Raw genomic sequence first — 15,352 nt, 5'->3', positions numbered from 1 at the left:
GGTTGTATCGGTTAGGGTCTATTTTCATTATGGTTTGTTTGTTCAAAATATCTAAACTTAAAACTTAAATTTAAATTTAATGAATTACAGTGATATTATTAAAAATAAATTAAAAACTTAAATTCATGATATAAAATATTTCAAACTAAAAAATATGGGAATTTTCCCACTTTTCCGTATTAAAAAATTAAATTTAAAATATAAAAGATTAATATATATTTATGGTCAGGTTGGTTTAGTTTTGGTCGGTTTACAAAATGGCCAAATCGAAACTGACTTAACTTGGTTGGATTCTAAAGTTGCTAAGCTAAAGCCAATCAGAAATACTAGAAAACCGACCAACTCTGATTGAATTTGATTAGATTAATTATTAAAAAGTTAAAATATAAAATAATTATATACTATTATGTATTTCTATTATTTAACTTTCGCTTAACAAAACATGTGCATTGCATGGGTACACGCTAGTATGTAATAAAAGAAAGGCCTATAAATCTGCCTTTTTTTATTCTAAGTCCATGTCCCATGATAGGGCATCTTGGATACCAATTGTCTAATGAGAAGATGGTGCTCATGATAATAATTGAATACATTTTCTCACAATCCGAACCCAATTTGATTTTTGAATCCCAATTCTAACTTTAACTTGCGCATAGTGTCAGCCGTGTCGTGCTGGCTCGTAGGCTATTTCGGTCCGTGCTACACTCTCCTGGGATAAATTGGGGGGTCTGCCCAACACGGCCCAAGCCCGTGCAGTCCCATGCGGTGCCGTGGGCCAAGCCGGGCCGAAGCTATTTATTTAAAAAATTTGAAAAAGAACAAAATATTAATTTTACATGAAATTTGATGTATACAATTGCTTATATATACAATAGTTAAATAAATTAGTATAATAAAATTGAAAAATAATTGTTTATTTTATTAATATTATATATATATTATATAAATATATATAAATAATATATATGGGCCATGCCAGCACGCGGGCTGCAAGCGGCACAACCCGCTCAATTGTGTCGTGCTAGCCTGACCCACAGACCTAAAACCCCAAAGTTAGCATGGCCCACACAATCATGTCAAACCTAGCATGACTCACGGACCATCATGATGGGCCATAGGCGGTATAGCCCAATTTACACCTCTAGGATTAGATTAGAGAATACCTCAATTTTAAGCCAGTTTGAAGTTAATTAGGGTTTACATTTTTCAACCCCAACCTTAAGATAAATTTCAAACCCAACTTTTGGGTTGGACTTGAGATGGACAATACTTTTGATAGGTGCACTATAGAAAATTTTCATCTCTTGGCCGGCAAGAGAAAATTCCTGGCTGTCAGCCTGTCACTGCTCACAAGTACAATTTTCACCAATAATTATCAACCTTAGAATTTGATTGAGAGGGTGAGCTGTAGAAAAAACCAGGAATCAGTTACATTTTACCCCAGAACTGTCTTTGGCTAAAAACTATTGATTTGGTCGATAAATCATTAACCTGGGCAGTTAAACCGTTTGAACCATTTTTTTTTATTTTTTTATTTATTTTTTAAATTTCTTTTGTCAGAACAAATTGTCCATTCGGTCCAAACTGTCAGACCACCAGACCCTGAACAATTCGTTGTCCAATTCAATTTTAAAAAGCTTGATGATTTTTGCCTTCATCCATGGACGAACCTTTACCTACATTTTGATTTCTCTCAAAATTCAAAATTTGCCACTTCTTATAGCTATAAGCCCTTCACTGACACGTTTTATATACTTAATAATTAAAATATAGATATTTCTTCCATAGTAGATCTGAAGAAATTAAAACTCTCTTTCTTCGCTTTTTAAATTGAAAAACACAGTATGTCCATACATAAATTGTAGCTTCAGTATCATCAATTCTTGAAATGTATATTTAAATAATAGCAAATCAGCAGATGACTCAGAAAGTTTTTGTTTAGTCTACACTCTCGTAGATTCGTTCAGAATGAGCAAATACGCATAAGAAGTTTTGGAATCCCATAGATCACTTAAAGCTAGCCAAGTAAGCATGTTTGCAGTTAGCAGTTAATTAATTAGAAGGTGAAGAGGACAAGTCTATATATGTATAGCGTAAATTCAATTCAATTCAATGCACTGCATGCATTTTATTATTAGGAGACGAGGATGGATCATGGATGTGATGGTCAGCTTATAATGCATGGATGAATAGTTCTTGCATGCAAGAAAATAATTAGTTTTTGAGGTTTGGAGGAGGGCACCAACTCCAAACTATGACCTTAATTTGTTGGTATATAGTCAGAGAAAATCTATGATGCAGTATAGAAAAAGTTTTGACCAATCAAAGCCTCTGTCCATAAAATTTTTATAAATAACACCTGACCCAATTGATTGATATGGTATGGCTACCCATGAATTAATTTTATCTATCACCCCCCTCCCTAAATTATACCTAACTAATTTCCTTTTATGGAACTTGTGGCCTGGTCTTAACTCTTAATCAAGCAAGGAGCCGCCGGGTGCAAAAGGAACAAAATACATATACATGGATTTGCTGAAAAGGGTGAGAACTGAAGGACCGAGCTAGAATAAATAATGGCAATGGGCTACATCAGTGTAGGAATGTAGGAAGTAGGCTTACACCCATTTTCTCACCCCTAAAACTGACATAAATGGACCGGCCATGTGTAGGAAACTGGGAAAGGAATTGACTACATATTTTAGTTGGTGAAAGAGATTTGAAGCTCAAAACGACTTAATTCTTGTCTTTGACTCTGAAACCAGAACGCATGACTTTTCATACTTAGGATACAATATAGTTTATTGAGTTTGGTCTACTGAAGCTTATGGAATGGAATTATAAACTTGTCTATTTGCTTGCGTTCTCACATGATATTCTAAAAATAATAAGCTGAATCTGAATGCATGTATCAGGGTTTTTTCTGGACTCGTGATTCTATGTTTTAACACTTGGTAAATGTTTTGATTTTCTACAACGTGCACTTGGAAACACAAAATATTCAACAACTGAAATCTGGTTGATATGGAAAATGAGGCCGAGTCTCCTGCCCACGTCTACCCACATAACATCGCAGCCACACATGAATAGTGTGTTGTGGGTAGACGTGGGCAGGAGATCCGAAGCCCAAGTGCCTCAAAATATTCAACAATTTTTAACCACCACTTCACACCAGAATTTGAATTTATTAAGTTCCAGTTCCAGACTCAAGCTTAAGTCCGGAGCTGACATGATTCGTGTACTCTGGTCCTTGGATTCAGTACGTAATCAATTTTTTAGCGAATCACTGAATCTCTTTGGGAGGAGTACTCAATAACCTCAACGATGGAGGTGACGTTGAAGTTCACATTTAATATTTTTTCAAATTGATGATTTTTCGGTTATGACTATCAAATTCAAACCATATTCGGCCGGAGCAACCAAATTGGTCCAAGGTTTCACACTGAGTGGTTCTACAACGATTAAGGTTGTGTATGTGTGTTTCGTTGTTTTTTTTCATCCCCCTTCAAGCTTGATACAACTTTGGGCCCATAGCCCATAAATCATAAAACATGAGCCAATTTGTTCAACGGGAATAGATGCTGAAGAGCCTACTGTGTGGTAAATTTTCATTTTGATGATTTTCTTCCAAACTGTTGTAAAAATTTTAACATAACAAATGCTTAGGTAAACATACTTCTGTTGTCCGGTTCTCGGGCTCCTGTGGAAAGCCAAGTGTTGGCCAAAGGGACCATACATTCATAACATCAATTCAGTCTTCGAGCCTCATTGATGGACCTTAGTCCAAATCAAGAGGTCAATTGGTCCAGTGAAAGCAGTTGACTTGAGTCTACTATCCACAAGAAAATGGGCTTTTGAAACCACAAAGTTATAGATCCTGGCCCAAAATTTTGATGACTCTACATTTACACAAGATAACGTGTATTGTCCAAAGAAACTGGATATGATAGTCCACTCCACTGGGTCAAATAGAATGACAGAATTCGATTTTCATTTGATAAACGGACATAGCATCATCTGCAAAACTAATGGGTAGCATAAGAATTGTCATGGGTGTTTATGAAATCAATGGATTTCTTAAATCCACATTGATGGACACCTCCACTGATGTGGGTTAAATTCTCTCATATTCTTCATGAAGGAAACAGGTGTGCAGATTATTTTGCAAATTTGGGCATCGAAGAAAGGAGATATCATGTATTCAACTCCTCGACTGATTTTCCCCTGAGACCTCTTTGACCTATTTGATAGAGGATGACATGCTTCTTCCAATCCTGAGAATATAGACTGGTGATGTTTGCGATCTTTTTTGTTTTATGTACTGCTGTTGGGCTATATATCCTTTTCTCAGGGGCTCAGGGCAAGGTAGGATATCTTTTAATGTTGGTTGACTACTAAAATTCTAAGGTGACGGCCCCTACACTACACCTGGAGTAAAGTTTAGGGTTAAAATAGTCGATGGACACCTGGTCAGTTTAAGATCTATTGGTCCACAATGGTGAAGGCCATTGCCCATAGGATCTGTGAGTCTGCAGAACAATGGTGTTCCTAAAATCAATGGAATTTTTTAACCCACAGACAATGGGCACCTGTTCCTATTTAGGATCTATATATTGATCCACAACAATGTAGACCTCTGCCCATGAGATTTGTGGGTCTCCTGAATCCTGATTCCTGATCGATGATGCATGGCGCAATGGGGGACAGATCTTGGTGAACTGTGGGCTTTCGGCCCAATTCATGATTAACTGGGTTGGAGGCAGCAGCTCAGCTGCTTAACAGGTGGAGAGTGACAGGAGAGGATTATGAAGGTAACGATAGCTGGCTCAGTTGCCGAAAAAAGAAAACAAACTCAGCAGGCACCTTGATCTGTAACAAGTAAGGGGCGACTGACTGCATTAATTCAAATAGATAGAATGAAAACCGCTTTATGGGAATTTATGTGCTATTATGTTCGATTCGACTATACGAATTGAATAGGGGTCTAACACTCTAACCCAAGTTGAACAAACCAGTGGGCTCACCACTCACCAAACAAACATAACATATGGTTGCTTGGTGTAATTGGGTTTGCGTTTGGATTTGGTCCTGAAAATTCTAAATGCTTGATGAGCTTCGTCAGGTTATGTTAAGGTGTGTGTGAAGTGTGAACAGAATACTGAATCGATGTATCCAACCCAAGCCAGTGCTAACCCAATTATTCCCAAGTTGAAAGAGGATCAAGGTCGGGTTGGATTAAGGAAGGATACGTTTATCATTTATGCTTGTAGGAGAAAAGCAAAGCAAAAAGAGAAGACTAGTGTCCCATTGCAGTTTGTCTTTCTTCCTCCTGAGCTAAGCTGAGGAAATGATGAATTTTTAATGCTCTGTAATGGGTGAGGTTGTTCTATTTCTATCATGGTTTTTAAAAACGAACCAGTGATCGAATCGGTCAGGGGTCCGGTTACCTGTTTGAATGGTCTAACCGTTCAACCCGAACAGCCGGCCCGTTCTGATAAAAAATTTAAAAAAAAAATAAAAAATTTGGAAAACGGTCAAAACCGTTCGAACGGTTAACCAGCCGATTTAGCAATTTACTAATCAAAATCAACGATTTTAAAAGAAAAAGCAGTTTTGAAGGAAAACGAAACTGATCAAATGACCAGTTCCTGGTTTTTCCAGTCCGACCATCCTGTCTGGTCCGATTTAAAAAACAGTGATTTCTATATGACAGGTAAGGTAACCTTGGAATCAGTTGGACGCATGTGACGCACTCCACCAATTTGCACCGTCTACACTCTACAGAGTCTCCAGAGTCTAGACTTGAAAGTAAGGGAAGGTGGGCCGATCATGATCATGGCTTCTAGTGCCTAGTGCTACAACTTGGACTTCATAAGGATTCATAAATCATACATCATACATGGGGTTGAGCCATTAGCTGTACTTTGACTTAGATAACGTGGTGCCGGTGCGTCAGGTCCACTGAAGCCAATCCAATCCAATCTCGCTCAAATCAATTCTATATTGCGTTGGAATTAGTAACCCAGGCAAGGTTCGGATAAGGGATCGGTTTGGCGGGTCAAGTTCAATCCAATAGATATGAGTCAAAATTTAGATCTGGTGACGTATATGATATATGTGCTTGCAGCCCTATGAAATCAAACTTTAGTTAACCCCCCCACATAACACAACAATTCACAAATGATTAAAATAGAAGTTGGTGGATCCGATGAGGAGAGAAAATCAATAAACCTCGTTAATGTTTTGTGGGACTGGGCCGCGGGTTTGTTCACTTAAAACTAAATTTTAATGGGAACCCTTCTCTTCTCCCTAACTAATCAAAATCAATCACGAGGTCGGGCCAGGGATCAAACTAAGGTCCATGGACATGGAGGGACCAAACCGACCCAAACATAAAATCTTTTGTTGTATGCCCCCGGCTAACATTTATTGTTTGTAACGAGTCACAACGACAACGGCAACCCTAGACCATGAGCCATCAAACAAGATAAAATGGTAACCACTCACCATTCACTCTGCTTCTTAAAATGAGTGGTCCAGCGATGAGAGGGCGAACATAAACCGCACCGACACAAACCAAAAGCTGCTATAGCCTATAGGGTTGAAGTATGAGGCTTTGGCCTTTGAGCGGAACAAAATAGGAAATGGGCTGGACCATTTTTACTTGGTTAATTAGTTTGGGTTCTAACTTCTAACCAGCCCAAAAGATGTTAAGATGAGATGAAAAAACCATGGCTATTGTATTGGAATCAAGATTCCCAAAGAACGCCTAGGTTTGCGGTTTAGCCCGGAAAGGAAAAAAGGCCAAAGGGTGAGAGACAAAAGAGAGAAGAAATAATAAAGCATGGTATTGTGGGAGGGACCCATTTGGCTACCCTCATTTTTAAATTAATAATATTTTCAATATCTTCTCTGTCCCTGTAAATGCTTTCGTACCAGGAAAGCAAAGCAAAGGTTAATAATAAAAGCTAAAAAGCTAAAAAGAAATACTAAAAGGGGAAGAGGAAGCAGTTCAGAGCATTTAATATAATAAATAATAGAATGGGAATTCATGAAGCAATCATTCTTACCCACCCAGACGGCTAGACCCAGTCACTCACCCACCCCTCAAAAGTGTGAGAGAGAGATAGAGAGGGATCGAAGGTATATATATATATATATATATATATATAAGTTTTTACCTTTTTTTAACCTGGTTCTTACTTACGAGGTGGATTCTGCTCACAAGAACCTCACTGTCTTTTTAATATCCTCTCTCTCTCTCTCTTTAGAGAGGCAGGCCAGACACATGGTGACCTCCAGAATGTGGTCCAGTTATTCCGTCAAAATCATGTTAAATAATAGGAGGTGCCATGGTACAAGCTGGCAATGGAATTTCTCTTTACAACAGTTAGACACATGGGAGAACCTTCTTTGTACCCTACCCCCATTTCCTCTCTTATTATATTGTCTTTACACCCTAGCTAAGCTAGCTACTATCCTTCATTTATATTTGAATATTATTTCTTTTATGTTACTTATTAGGTATTAGTAATACATCAGCATGAATTGATGGAGTGGGGGGTTTTTGGGCTTTGGGCTGATTGAGAAACGGACAAACCTATGGGATTTGCGACGTGGGCTTTTTTGCCCATTTGATGCTTTCTTTACAACTTTGCTACATATTTAAGTATGTGTGTTTAATGCAACTGTCTCTATCTGCGACTGATGCTATACGACCCCCAACTAGCTAGATTTATGGTTTACTGATCCGTTGACACAATAATCTGCCCAGCTTAATTAAACTTTAGACCGGATTAATTTCTAAGTTTTAACCCCCAACAAGATTTGAGTTTTCAGGCCAAAAACAAACCAACTCACTCACCAGTCACCAGTCACCAATCACCATCTATTGTTAGCATCCGTCTTCGGTTAATGTACGTACAACAACACACAACACACATATGTAGATGCAGATATATTTAATTACATACAACAGGATCAATTGGGCTTCAACAAACAAGGCCCATTGCTGACATCGGCCAGTATCCCTTGGAACCAATTAAATGATTAATTCCATCTTTGCATTATCTGGGTTCTGTGGTTTTACTCTAACAGTCTAACTATATATTGTTCAAAGGGGCAATTGATCTTAAGTCTAAAGGAATTCGGGGCCAGCTCTGATCAATAAATTTATCACATTTGTCATTTTGGCTCAGTTTGGAAGGAGTACAAATACAAATATGTACAGTGCAAATACAAACAAAATAATATAAAATACAAGGTTTTACACTCTATATATATTTTTATTTATACTCCTTCCAAACTGAGCCGAATTCAGCTCAAACCCATTTCTCTATGCAATTGGATCAATATGTATATACAGAATATAAGACTCCCATCATCTATTTAACGCAATGCATTTATATACAGTGTCACTACTTGGTGTCTAGATTATAAGCGTTTCAGCTACCTGACCTTCTTTCGAAGCATAGTTGTGGTCATTGTCTGTCTTAGTTAATTACAAATTAAGTATTTGTCACGTTGCAAGTGCGAGGGGTACATCATCAGTTGGGATCTTGATTGCTACATTAACAGAGTTTGACTTTAAGCTAAACAATTAGTTGCTGTACGTAACATGCCATGGTTCTGATTTCTGATTGGTAATTCACATGTATTAATGTTTGGGTACTTATTAATCTCAATCTTGCATCTTACCGACACTCTATTCCTTTTTTTTTAGCTGCAATACCGACACTTTATTTCAACTGCTCACTGTTTGGCACTTGATTCTTTTAAAACTCTTGATCTCACGAATTGTGGAGTAATATATATTCCAATTCCTATGTCGCACTCTGAAAGCGAAATCCTATCTCACCCTTTCTCTTGAAAATTTTTCAAATATCCCGACCCTATACATGGTTTGTCACATGAAATTGGTCGGAATCTTTCTTTTTTTTTCACAATTTGGATCTTATATTAATAAGAGTAAAAGGAAATTATTATTATTATAGCACATAAACTTTTTTTATTTACAATTAAATGCCCATTTATTTATCCTAGTATGAATAAGGCTGTTAATGGGTTGGGCAGATACAACAGTATCAAATTGATTTCACCCAGCTATATAGGATCTGGGTCTGCATTACATGTCCAAGTTATAATTGGGTCAGGTTTTAAACGGGTTTATTTTTTAAATTACATGTTAAAAGTATAACTGCCAATTATAATCACTACATAGTTGATATCATTTTTTTATGTACCAAAGGCTCCATTTGGAAGAGTACAAATACAAATGTGTATGAGCGCAAAACTTTGTATTTTATATTAATATGTATTTATACAATACATATTTGTATTTATACTTGTTCCAAACTGAGCTTAATAGAATACAAATGCAAATATATACAGCATAAATATATATAAAATATAAGGTTTTGCAGTCTACATATTTACATTTATACTCCTTCCAAACTCAGCCTAATAAAAAAAATCGTCAATATATATACTCATTGTTTTTACACAACATGTGTCAACTTCTATTACAAAAGTTGATACTTAGCGCTGATAATTAATTAATTATCGTATAAAATTGAGTATACTTGGTAATTTTTTGCATTTAGTGTATTGGCAAAGTAAAAAAAAAAAAAAAAAAAAAAAACGAAATATAACGGTATTTTGAACCATGATTATAATTGGGCCTTCTTGGGTCAACCCGATACCTTGATTGATAATTAGGTGGGTTCTGGGTTTGTTTTTTGAAAGTCATTATGAGTTTATTATTACAGATCGTAGGTGGTCTGTTTTCGGAGCTGATTATGCACATTTATTTATTGGGTTAGTAGCGGGTCTACCCTGACCCGGACAACACTAAGTATGCGATGATGTACGTGACCCACAGAAACTTGGAAGCCTAAATTTGGGGCCCTACACTTCACAGATCCTATATTCATAGACGCCATTTTTGTTCAATAATTTTATGAGCTTCAGTCTTGTTCTTTTGTAGTAGTAGTAGTCATGAAGCTAGATTCCAACTGACTAGCTCAATTAGTACTCTTCTTTGCCTTGCTTGAATCTCACCGTGGGCCTCTAATCTCATCAGAGTCCGATCCCCACATAATCGGATAATTCAATTCTCATATACCCACTATTATAATTAGTTAGTTAAAAAAGTGAAAAAACAAATAAATAAAAAACTGGGAGAAGGAGATGCTCTCTGCTCTGGGCTTCGCAGAGACGCACACCCTGAGTCCTGAGTCCTGAATCCCGACCCAACTGTCTGTCTGATATCCCATTCTCAGCCAATTCTTGGAAAAAATGAATAAATAAAAATTAAACCCGTGTGGCATACATGCCACGTTCAACCTTGGATCACACGTCCGAAAACCTCGTTGAACTCCTTTCCACGTTCGAGTTTGATGTCATTGATCTGGGCCCACCATCAAGACACGACAGCGTGATGAAACCGTTTGATTGACATCTTTTGCTACCTTCGATAAAGACAAACAGTCGTCATGTTAATTAGTAACAAGATCACTTCCTAAAGAGGCTCTAAATCGAGGTATTCGCCCATTCGGTAGTAGTTGTCGATCGGCTTCGGGCAGAATTTAAAGATGCCAATCTGATGGTTTTCTACCTGGTGATATTATATTATGACTTGCTTTCCGAATTTGTCCCTTTCTTTTTAACACTACTAGCAGGCTTTCTGTTCTATAAGTATATAGTGTTCTCTCTGCCGACGGTGGCTTCATTTGTCGTGTATCTAATTAAAAATCAGAAGGATCCCGTGTTTTAGCAAAATGATCTTTTTCGCATGACACGTAGCACCTGGCTGATGTGCGTTGAGTCGGGGAAGCGTTGTGGTCCCCATGACCCATCCCATAAAAGAAAGTGGGTAACACGAACGTGGAGCATAACTGGGGACCACGTGTCTCCACCTCCTTGGATCCTCTCTCTCTCTCTCCCCCTCTACCGTCCACAGTCATGTTCTCGAATAAGGCGAGCTCCAAATTCTTACTCTGTCCTGAAAGCAGACTCGCTTATTCATGTCATGACTCACTCTGTCACTTATCTGTGGCCTGGGGGCCGTGGGCTGTGGGTCTCACTCCCACCCGCATAAAAACAGAGCTGAATAAGAGGATCCGGATTTCAAAGTTCAAACCCTCGAATGTTGCGAAAAGCATTACTGTGATTACAGGTTCTTAGAATTACCAAAACACCCTTATGGCCTGCGAGAAAACATGTAATTCGTTTGGGTGTCAAGTGCGAACAAAAGGCCCAGTACTACACTCAGTGCACGGTTCACCCTCAGGCCTCGGTCACTGAGAGATCACGTGCACGATGATTAGTCTCACCACTAAAAGCATACTTGCTGATGCGGTCCACCTGTACTACACATAAAGTGAACATAGGTAGCCTGACGTGGCAAAAACAAAACATCGATCATGTGACCACTCCCTCCAACTTCCAAGTAATTCTATCGTATTCTTTCTTCCTTTCCGTTTCTGATCATCGGATGGTTAAACTTAAACAGGATTAGCGACAGGATTAAAAGTTAAAACTCTATTAAAGCTAATAATATATATGCTTATCGAATGGTTAACCGTCAACATTCATCCGATGAAATACTTGCTGCCTTGCCTTACGGTTACAGGGTTATTCTCACTCTTTGATCCCATGCCTACGACCATGACCAGACACTTGCCTTTTTCTGATGATCAAAACCGTCCAATACGGCACGCAATAATATGAAGAAACCTACAAAAGTCAAATTAAAGGGTCAGATCCTCAGATGAAATTGACTTTTAACTTAAAAGATGTAGCTACTACCTATCTTATCTCGCTGTGTGTTTTGCGTTTTGCGACGTTGGGTTGCGAAATACGGTCACCGCTGTCTGGTTCTACAGAGAGCGTACTCTCTCTCTCGAGCGTTGGAATAGTCGTTGCTCTCTGACATCACATTCACAAAGTCAAGATTTTTAAATGTCGGGATCAGGAATGCCCTTATTTGCCCTTGAAACGGGAAGATGGTACAATTATCGGTGGCAGCTATTAAGGTAGACAATAGGGGTTATTCTGTAAGCGAAAGAAATTTTAGGTGGGCAACCTTTTTCTCCGGTCACTTCACAGTTCACACTTGACACCGAATGACCGAAGCGAAAAGGCGAGGGATGATGAGGAGTTTGGTAAAATTTGAGGTTATTTTCGTCATTTGAAGAAAAAGTATACAAAGGTGGTCACTTTTAATGTTTAACTGTCACTGGGTTTTCATTCATGATGTTTAATGTTATTGGGGGGGGGGTAACTTCGTCATTTGGGTTTGGAAAGTTTCGAGAATTTTATCAATTAACCTTTTTGAAATCCGAAATCTGTGGGTCCCATTTATCGGTTTCTTTACTGGGCCATGGGGAACCGAAACCTGAGAATACACGCATGCGCCTTTTCCAGATGACGAAAATGCCCAGTGCTCTTTATTACTTCTCTTGTTCGTATTCAACTGGAATCCAAGGTAGAATGTTTGCGATGCAAGGTAAAATAACGGCTTTACCCAGAACAGAACAGGATAAAAAAGAAAAGAAAAAAGGTGAAATGATGACTTCACAATTTCGGCAATCGTAAATGTCTAAAACGACCAAAATGCCCCCTCACCTCTTTGGACTTTGGTACCCGGACCCGAATCTTTCTCTCTGACGTATAATATATATGCCCAATAGATTATTAGTTAGCAAATAATTAAACAAACAAAGGGCCAAGCGGATTGTTGTAGGGTAGGTCGTTGGATTAACAAAAATGGCAAAGAACACGACCCAAAACTAATCCATTGGACGGTTAAGATCGTCAGATCAAGCCATATCTTTCTGATTGGCTGGTGAATTACGATAGGTAAATTGTCACACTAGGATGATTCGGACTGACGGCAAAAAGAACAAGTGTTGAGTTGGTGGAAGGACTTGTGTAAAATCTGCACAAATACAGTCAAACGGACTGATCTGGTCACTTTCATTTCTTAGAACCGGCCAACCTATGCTGTTGAGTTTAGTTCACATGGCCATTGGGATCGAGTGTTGAACACCAGGTGTGCATTATCTTTCTAGGACCATTGGAAGCTCTTGTTTTATTTTGTACTAATAATAAGAACAAATTAATGAAAACGAATATGCCCACATACCCTAATTGCTGCAGAGCATTGGAAATTGATTACTTAAAATTCTAAAATTGTTTTCTTGTTTATTTATTAACATACCTCTGCTTCAGATGGTGAACATTCAATAGATGTCCTTCAAATTTTATTATAGTTTTAATTTCAGTTGAAAATATAACTTCAATTATTACTTTTCACCTCATTTAATACTCTTTCATTAAATCTTATACTTGAATTATTAATTCCCATTTTTTATTATTAAATTAGATTTGTGTCAATATTTTTAGCAAGATAAATCTATATATTTTAAAATTGACTGAAAAACAAAACCATTTTTAATCCACGTAGTGGCTAAGCAATTCAACCATTCAAATCAACTTGATTAGTTCCAAGCCATAGTTAGGTAATAAACTTTTTAAAATAAGAAATAAATATAGAAACTTACAAAAAAATGTATAAAAAATTAGCACATTTATGATATTTTTGTTAATCAAATTAAAAAAAATAAGTGTGATAAACAAAAATTATTTTTATTGGTAAAGAAAATGAAATACATAATTTAGAATTGACCAAAAATAAAATTATTTTACTATTTGGCAAAAATCAATAGTTCAAATTTTTGGTCAAACATGTTAACCTTTAATTAGGAATGGCAACGGGGTGGGGTGGGGACCGTCCCAACTAACGTGGACCAGTTTATCCCCATCCCCATCTCCACGGGGATCCCCATTCCCTGTGATTTTTTATAATGTTAACCATTTTGTTTTTGTTTTTTATTTTATTTAAAAATAAAAACAAAATAATTAAAATTTACAATCCTATTAGAAAAGATTCAAACATATTAAACCATATTTTTAAAATATTAATATATAGATGTATGTGTACATATATACATATATAACGTATGCATACATACATATATATTAGTGGGGATCCCACGGGATGGGGATCGGGGTCCCCACGAGGCGAGGAGTGCTCTCATCGTCCTCATCCTTGCCCTGTCCCGCTAATAGGGATGAAAATTTTCCCATCCCCATCCCCTGCCCCATTCAGGATAGATCCCCATGGGGATCGGGGAAATGGGGAAAATTGCCATTCCTACCTTTAATGTCATATATAAATAATAAAAGAATAAAATATAAAAATATATAAATTTTGCCAAAACAAAACATTTAGGCACATGTATAATGTCATATATTTATCATTTTAAACAAAAAGTAAGTGTGACATATTAAAATTATTTTTACACACAATAATACAAAAAAGTTGTAAAAAAAGTGAACACTTCTATAATTCTATATTTACACTAATATTAAAAATATGAATAAGATTGTAAAACTTTATTTTGACTAAAATACTCATTTTTGAATTTAGTCTCTATTTAATTATGAGGTTTAAATTATATATTGAACTACTACTTTTCACCCTATTCAATTTCCTTTATTTAAATCTTACATTTTTTATAATATATGAACAAAATAATACACAAAAGATTAAATATTACAAAAAGAATAATCTAGTCAAGCAAGTAGGCGTAACAATGATACTTGAAACTTCAAAACTCATTCCGATTATCACATATTTGGATGAGGTATTTCTATAATCACTAATCAGATTTAGATTTTCAATTCACATTCGATTAATAATAAAAAAATATAAAAATATAAAAGTAAAAAAATAAAAATATATAAAAAAATTAAATACATTATTATTATTATCATTATCATCATTTAGAATTACCACATGAAAAAGCATATATAAAAAGAGGGTAAATGTCTACAAATAAGAACCAATTTCCCATTCCACATGTTTTGTAGTCGCTTGGAGTTTATTTAAAACATATGTACCTGGTAGAAGAGTTGAGGAAATTGATCCTCTCGACCCGTTTCATGACTGACCCGGAAATTAAGCAGCCTGTTTGGAATTTGGACGGGTTCAGTGGTTCAACCACTTGATTCGACACATAGACGTCTCCATGTGTTGGGTCGGTGGGTGGAGTGAGTTCCATTATTATTTTTCTTTTTCTTTTTTCTTTAAACACATTAAACTTTGTGAGTTTGGACTCGAAGTTAGAGAAAAGAAGAAAAGAAAATTGGGTAGAGACTAGAGAGGGACATGGACATGGACAGCAGGGGTTTCTCACCCAAAGCCCAAAGGGGGACAGCCTGGATTGGGGCGCTTCATTCCTTGCTTTGATGTGGTATAAATAAGGGTTGGTTGTGCAATAAGAAG

The sequence above is a fragment of the Nelumbo nucifera genome, chromosome 5, assembly GCF_055504915.1.
Source record: "Nelumbo nucifera cultivar China Antique chromosome 5, China Antique-T2T, whole genome shotgun sequence".
Lineage (NCBI taxonomy): Eukaryota > Viridiplantae > Streptophyta > Magnoliopsida > Proteales > Nelumbonaceae > Nelumbo > Nelumbo nucifera.
The sequence above is the reverse complement of the archived record's forward strand: the minus strand, read 5'-3'. Positions refer to the sequence as shown.